The following is a 7,239-nucleotide window of genomic DNA, read 5'->3' as shown; positions in this document are numbered from 1 at the left end:
TGTCTTGGCTATTGGAAACAGTGCTGCAATGAATACTGGGGTGCATGGATCCTTTCAGATTGTGTTTTTCTCCCAATATATGCTCAGGAGTGGAATTGCAGGATTGCTTATTTAACTTCTATGCAGAGTACATCATGAGAAACGCTGGGCTGGAAGAAGCACAAGCTAGAATCAAGATGGCCAGGAAAAATATCAATAACCTCAGATATGCAGATGACACCACCCTTATGGCAGAAAGTGAAGAGGAACTCAAAAGCCTCTTGATGAAAGTGAAAGAGGAGAGTGAAAAAGTTGGCTTAAAGCTCAACATTCAGAAAACGAAGATCATGTCATCTGGCCCCATCACTTCAGGGGAAATAGATGGGGAAACAGTGGAAACAGTGCCAGACTTTATTTTTCTGGGCTCCAAAATCACTGCAGATGGTGACTGCAGCCATGAAATTAAAAGACGCTTACTCCTTGGCAGGAAAGTTATGACCAATCTAGATAACATATTCAAAAGCAGAGACATTACTTTGCCAACAAAGGTCCGTCTAGTCAAGGCTATGGTTTTTCCTGTGGTCATGTATGGATGTGAGAGTTGAACTGTGAAGAAAGCTGAGCGCCGAAGAATTGATGACTTTGAACTGTGGTGTTGGAGAAGACTCTTGAGAGTCCCTTGGACTGCAAGGAGATCCAACCAGTCCATTCTGAAGGAGATCAGCCCTGGGATTTCTTTGGAAGGACTGATGCTAAAGCTGAAACTCCAGTACTTTGGCCACCTCATGCGAAGAGTTGACTCATTGGAAAAGACTCTGATGCTGGGAGGGATTGGGGGCAGGAGGAGAAGGGGACGACAGAGGATGAGATGGCTGGATGGCATCACCGACTCGATGGACGTGAGTTTGGGTGAACTCCGGGAGTTGGTGATGGACAGGGAGGCCTGGCGTGCTGCGATTCATGGGGTCGCAAAGAGTCGGACACGACTGAGCGACCGAACTGAAAGCAGCGCTGTTTTTGGTTTTTTAAGGAACCTCCATATAGCATAGCATAGCGTTCCCCGTGGTGGCTATACCGATTTACATTCCCACCAGTGGTGCAGGAGCGCCTCCGCATCTCCACAGCCTCTCCAGCATTTACTGTTTGTGGACTTTCTGATGATAGCCATTCTGACTGGTGTGAGGTGATATCTCGTGGTTTTGATTTGTACTTCTCTAATAATTAGCAATGTTGAACATCTTTTCAAGTACCTATTGGCCATCTGTATGTCTTCTTTGGAGAAATGTCTATTTAGGTCTTCTGCCCATTTTTTGAGTGCTATACCCACTCTCTTTTAGATTCTATCCCCAGGTAGGTCATTACAGAGTACCGAGTAGAGATCTCTGCTATACAATAGGTTCTTATTAGTTATCTATTGCATATATAGTAGTGTGTGTATATGTTCCAATCCCAGTCTCCCAATGTATTCCTCCCTGTCTCTTGCTGCTTTTAAATTTGAATGTGGAGCCAGTGCTTTCAGGGAGTTTCAGGGAGAAGGTGGGTTTGGGGACTGAGGCCAAAGATAATCAGTGAGAGAGACTATGGCACTGCAGACAGTATAGCACTGGGTTACTCGGAACGGGCTGGGCTACATAACAGTAACAGCAACTGCCAAGTCTCAGTGCTTAAAAACGGCCACGGTTCTTTCTTTTCCTTAACACATGCTCCTGAGAAGTCAGCTGAGGGGGTGGAGGGGCAGAAAAGTGACTTGCTCAAGGTCACATGACTGGTCTGGGACAGAAATAGGAATAGAACCTCCTAATTTTTACTGGACTTTTTCTTTCATTTTCCTTGGCTTGAGCCCCGTGAGAGGAGACCATGGATTGATTCTAAGCCAGAGTCTGTGGCAGTTGAGAAAGACCTCAATGCTTCCGGATTTTAGAGGCCAGTTTAGGACTGAACTACGAGCAAATCTGTCCCCACTGTTTCCCTGACCCAAGACCCCATCACTTGAGTGGATGGATGGTGGGTGGAAGGGTATAGGTTAGGATATGCTGATCAGAGAGTCGGGGTTTTTTTTTAATGTTATATTATGAAAACTTGCAAAACATGTGGGAAAGTAGAAACCTTTGTGGACACTCATCCAGGCTCAGCAACCACTGATCCAAGATTGATTTCATTTAATCCACCTACTTTTTCACCAAGAGAGCCAGTTCTTACTCAGGGACCATCCTTATCACCATCTCCCCAAGTTTGATCACCATCTGTGGGTGAACAGTCACTACCAGCTCTGAATCACCAGCTCTCGCTTTCTCCTGAGCTCAGGACTTAGGCTGCTCCTCCCTGCTACTTGGCTACAGTGCAGTCAGCCCAGTGGGACGTGTCAAATGCCAGCATCATCCTACCCACCTCTCTGCCAGCTCCCCCATGTTCCCATGTCACCAGCAAGGTATGGGGAGTCACTTTAAATTCTCTTCCCCATCACATGCTCCATTTCCCACTGCTTTACTCTCCCCCACATCAGGACTTCTGGAAAGTCATTCTCCTATTTCTGTCCTCCATCCTCCAGCCCTACACACTGCAAGCTAATCTTTGAATCCCACATTGGGACTTACCTGGCAGTGCAGTGGTTAAGACTCTGTGCTTCCACTGCAGGGGGCATGGGTTTGATCCCTTGTCAGGGAACTAAGATCCCACATGTGATGTGACATGGCCAAAAAATTAAAAAAAAAAAAAAGATCAAAACCCCACATTGCACCATCCTCAAAAACCTTCAGAGGTTCCCCACCACCAAAGTGAAATTTTCTCAGCCCCGAGGCTAAGTCACTTGATCTGACACGTGCAAGTGTACCTACATGAAAAGCAGACGGGATTTTGTCCTGGAAGGTACAGTCACTGGAGCCCTTTGCCACATAATAGCACCAAATGAATTTGGTTTGCATTTAAGGCCCTTCAGCATCTGTTCATCCTGCCTGCCACTAGCCAAGCGTGTTGACATGTCAACGTGTCAACACTCTTCACTAGTCAAATTGGAGCAAACAAGTCACAGCTGACCTAATCCAGCATGTTTAGTCTTGCCCTTGAGGTTTTGATGCAGACTTCTCCCTGCCTACAGGGCTTGTCTTCCTGCTTTCCCATGGGCTGTGTTCCCCATGACCTGTGGTAGTCTAGAGTTTTCTTCAACTATACCCGCTTTTGGGGCTTCCAGCAGCACCTCTCATCTGAGTCTCTCATGTGGCATTTGGCAAATTAAAGCTTGGGTCTTATACATTTTGTTCTTTTTGCAGTAGGTCCTATCTGACTGCTTATAAAAGCCTTGAAGGCAAAGCCTGCTCTGGGCAGGCACACAGTTGGCCGATGGTAATGAACGGAGAGCTGGCAGTGGGCAGTGACGTGGGGTGCACTGTGTTGGTTATTGGTTGCTGTGTAACAGATTATGGGTATCAGTCTGGGTTCAATCGAGAGAGAGAAACCACACCATAATTTGAACAGGGAGATTTAAAAATAATTGTAAGTCCAATCCTCTGTGATAAGAAGTAAAGAATTGGTTGCTGCTGCTACTGCTGCTAAGTCGCTTCAGTCGTGTCCGACTCTGTGCGACCCCATAGACGGCAGCCCACCAGGCTCCCCCATCCCTGGGATTCTCCAGGCAAGAACACTGTAGTGGGTTGCCATTTCCTTCTCCAATGCATGAAAGTGAAAAGTGAAAGTGAAGTCACTCAGTTGTATCCGACTCTTAGCGACCCCATGGACTTCAGCCCACCAGGCTCCTCCATCCATGGGATTTTCCAGGCAAGAGTACTGGAGTGGGGTGCCATTGCCTTCTCCGAAAGAATTGGTTAGTGAGGAGTAAACAGGCTTCCCTTGTAGCTCAGTCGGTAAAGAATCTGCCTGCAGCGCAGGAGACCCAGGTTTGATCCCTGGGTTGGGAAGATCCCCTGGAGAAGGAAATGGCAACCCACTCCAGTACCCTTGCCTGGAAAATCTCATGGACAGAGGAGTCTGGTGGGCTGCAGTCCATGGGGTCGGGCATGACTGAGTGACTAACACTTAGGAGTAAAGTGAAAGCATTGGTCGCTCAGTTGTGTCTGACTCTTTGTGACCCCATGGACTATAGCCCCCCAGATTCCTCTGTCCATGGAATTCTCCAAGCAAGAATACTGGAGTGGGTAGCCATGCCCTTCTCCAGGAGACCTTCCCAACCCAGGGATCAAACCCCCATCTCCTGCATCCCAGGTGGATTCTTTACCATCTGAGCCACCAGGGAAGCCCAGTAAGGAGTAAAGAGAACTCTAAATACATGAACAGCAGACACAGCAGCAGCCCTTGTGCCCAAGACTAAGGCTGAAACACAGCATTCCAGAAAGTGATATCTGCTTCCTACCTCAAGGTTGTAATCTATATCCTGTTGAAGAGAACAGTCTGTGGCTTGCCAGAGAGTAGAAAGGTCACGTTGGTGGCATGCCAGGGGCACTTGCAGAAGTCTGCCTCCTTAGATGCCAGGGAGAGCTCTTCTCAGGGATGTGTCGAGCCAAAGGTGTTCAACCCACGACAAAACCACCTGGGCAGGGTACAGGAACCCCCGCATACCGCAGGAGCCTGGTGCTGGAGAACCTGTCAGTGCCGCAGGAACCTCTGGCTGGAGAAGCCACGTGCACAGCAGGTACCGGATGCTGGAGAAGCTGCAGGAGATGGAGGCACTCTGCTGACACTGCTGCCTAAGAGGCAGCGCCAGGAGGACCTGCTGGTTACTGGGTTTTGCTGGCCGCTCCAGGACCTGGGCACTGGTGAAGCTGTTTGCACTAAAGGAATCTGCCAATCAAATATGCTACAACAGGGAAGCAGAAATCTTTTCTTCCTGCCCTGTCTCTCCATTTCTTTTCCTCTTAACAATTTAAAACATCGATAAGAGCCTCTTATCTCTTGGAGGAATTTGGGAGCCATCTTGACTTGGTGCTTCTGATTCAGTCAAGTTGTTCTTGAGGTCAAGTTACATTGGCCAGGATTGCAGTCATCTGAAGAGTTGACTGGGGCTGGAGGGTGACTTCCAAGAGGCCCACTCATGTGGCTGGCAAGTTGGTGCTGGCAGCTAGCATGAGGCCTCAGTTTGTCTACACATGGGCATCTTCACAAGGACACTTGAGCATCTTCGTGACATAGAAGCTGGCTTCTTCTAGAGTGAATCATCCAAGAGAGAACAGGGCAAAAGCTGCTGTGCCTTTTCTGGCCTAACTTCAGAAGTCATACATTATCACTTTCACTATCTTCTATTTGTTAGAAGTGAGTCTCTAGGTCCGGTTCACATTCAAGACAAGGGGAGTTAGGTGCTACCTTTTGAAGGATGTCAAACACTTTGTGAGTATTTAAAAGCCATCACAGGGTGACCTAACAGAAGGAAATCCAAAAAGAGTGGATATATGTATATGTATAGCCGATTCACTTTGCTGTACAGCAGAAACTAATACATTATTAAGCAACTATATGCCAATAAAAAAAAAAAGAAAAAACCTGCCACAGGTGGCATCCATCAACAAGAACCAGGGAATCCCCTGGAAGTCCAATGGTTAGTTTGTAGTGCTTTCATTGCTATGAAAGTGAATATGTTAGTCGTTTAGTCATGTCTGACTCTTTGCGACCCCATGGACTACAGCCTGCCAGGCTCCTCTGTCCATGGGATTCTCCAGGCAAGAATACTGGAGTGGGTTGCCATTCTCTTCTCCAGGGGATCTTCCAGACCCAGGAATCAAACCCAGATCTCCTCCATTGCAGGCAGATTCTTTATCGTCTGAGCCATCTGAGTTCACTGCCATGGCCTGGGTTCAATCCCTGAAATCTGAGAAGTAAGGTCCCACAAGCTGCGAGGTGCCACAAAAAAAGACAAAACAAAAATCAAAAGGACTAATCTGCACTCAGCAGCTAGATGCGCCTGTTTTCCCTCTGGGAGGTTCTCTGCCAAAGAGAAGAGAAAGTTCACGCCAATGGTTGCCAGCCTATCTATCCCATCCCTCAGTCTGACTTCCAGCTGGTTAGCTTGTTTCCTTACCTGCAGAGTTATTTTATCTTTGGGCAATTATTTCTCCAAAGAAGCATCTCTTTCCATCTTTTCAATTGATTCTAAGAAGACTTCAGAGAAGAGATGGGCTTGAATGAGATCTGGAGAGAGGGAGGAGCTTTCCAGGGTGGGAAACAATTATACTTAAAATTTTACCAAAAGGGAAATCAGAGTTTCCTCTGATGGGATTACGAGATGGGCTGGGGTGCCGGTAGATGGTATTTGGCCAGGCAGACTGCCAATTACTCCTGTAACTGATTTCCTGAAGGAGGCGTGTGACAGAGATGAGGTAATGCCAAACCCCACTGGATTGCTTCCAGCAGGATCCCAACACAGGGTCTCAAGCAAACAGGGCTGGAGCCCTCGGCTTTATCTTAAGACTTAAAACAGAGCCTCTCTTCTCTAAACTCATGTGTTACCACTGCTCTTGTGTAATTTTCTCCCCTTGAATGTGAACTGAACCTGGTGACTTGCTTCTTACCGATGCAGCTGTCAGGCTGCACCTTGCAGGCCTGCAAGTCTTGTGATTGCCTAGCCTCACGGGTGAAGAAAGAGCTTGGAGACAGTATCAGAGAGATAGGGTGTCTTACATGTGTGAAACAAAAGGTCCTGGAGCAACATCCCACCAATACAGCAGAGACCAGGCAGAACACGACAGCCATCTTCACTACTTGGGGAAGAATGAGGCAACTGGTTATAGGGGGATTGACATCAGGTTGACTCATCAGTTAGTTACCAGGGAAACCATCAACTGGGGCATGACCCTCACAGCCGCTCAGATTAACAACCATCACAAGGAAGTATTTCCCTTAATAAACTAGCAGGTGGAGCCCCTCTGGCTGAGGGGTTAGATCAGCCAATAGCTGGGGTAGGGGGCAAGCACATTCATGCAAGTAGGGTGCAGGTGAAACAGGGTCTGGCTGAGCAAGAGATGTACAAAGAGAAAGAGAACAGCTATCTTGAGTGGCCTGATCATGCAATGGCCAAGTGAGGAACTGTTACTTTAAAGATCAGATTACAGGGACTTCCCTGGTGGTACAGTGACTGAAACTCCGTGCTCCCAATGTCGGGGGCCTGGGTTCAATCCCTAATCAGGGAACTAGATCCCACATGCCAAAACTAAGAGTTTGCATGCCGCACTGAAGATCCTGTGTGTCACAACAAAGGTTGAAGATCCCACATGCCACAGCCAAAAAAATATTCGATTACAAATCACTGTGACTTCCATC

This window comes from Bos mutus, chromosome 23 (assembly GCF_027580195.1).
Source record: "Bos mutus isolate GX-2022 chromosome 23, NWIPB_WYAK_1.1, whole genome shotgun sequence".
NCBI lineage: Eukaryota > Metazoa > Chordata > Mammalia > Artiodactyla > Bovidae > Bos > Bos mutus.
The sequence above is the reverse complement of the archived record's forward strand: the minus strand, read 5'-3'. Positions refer to the sequence as shown.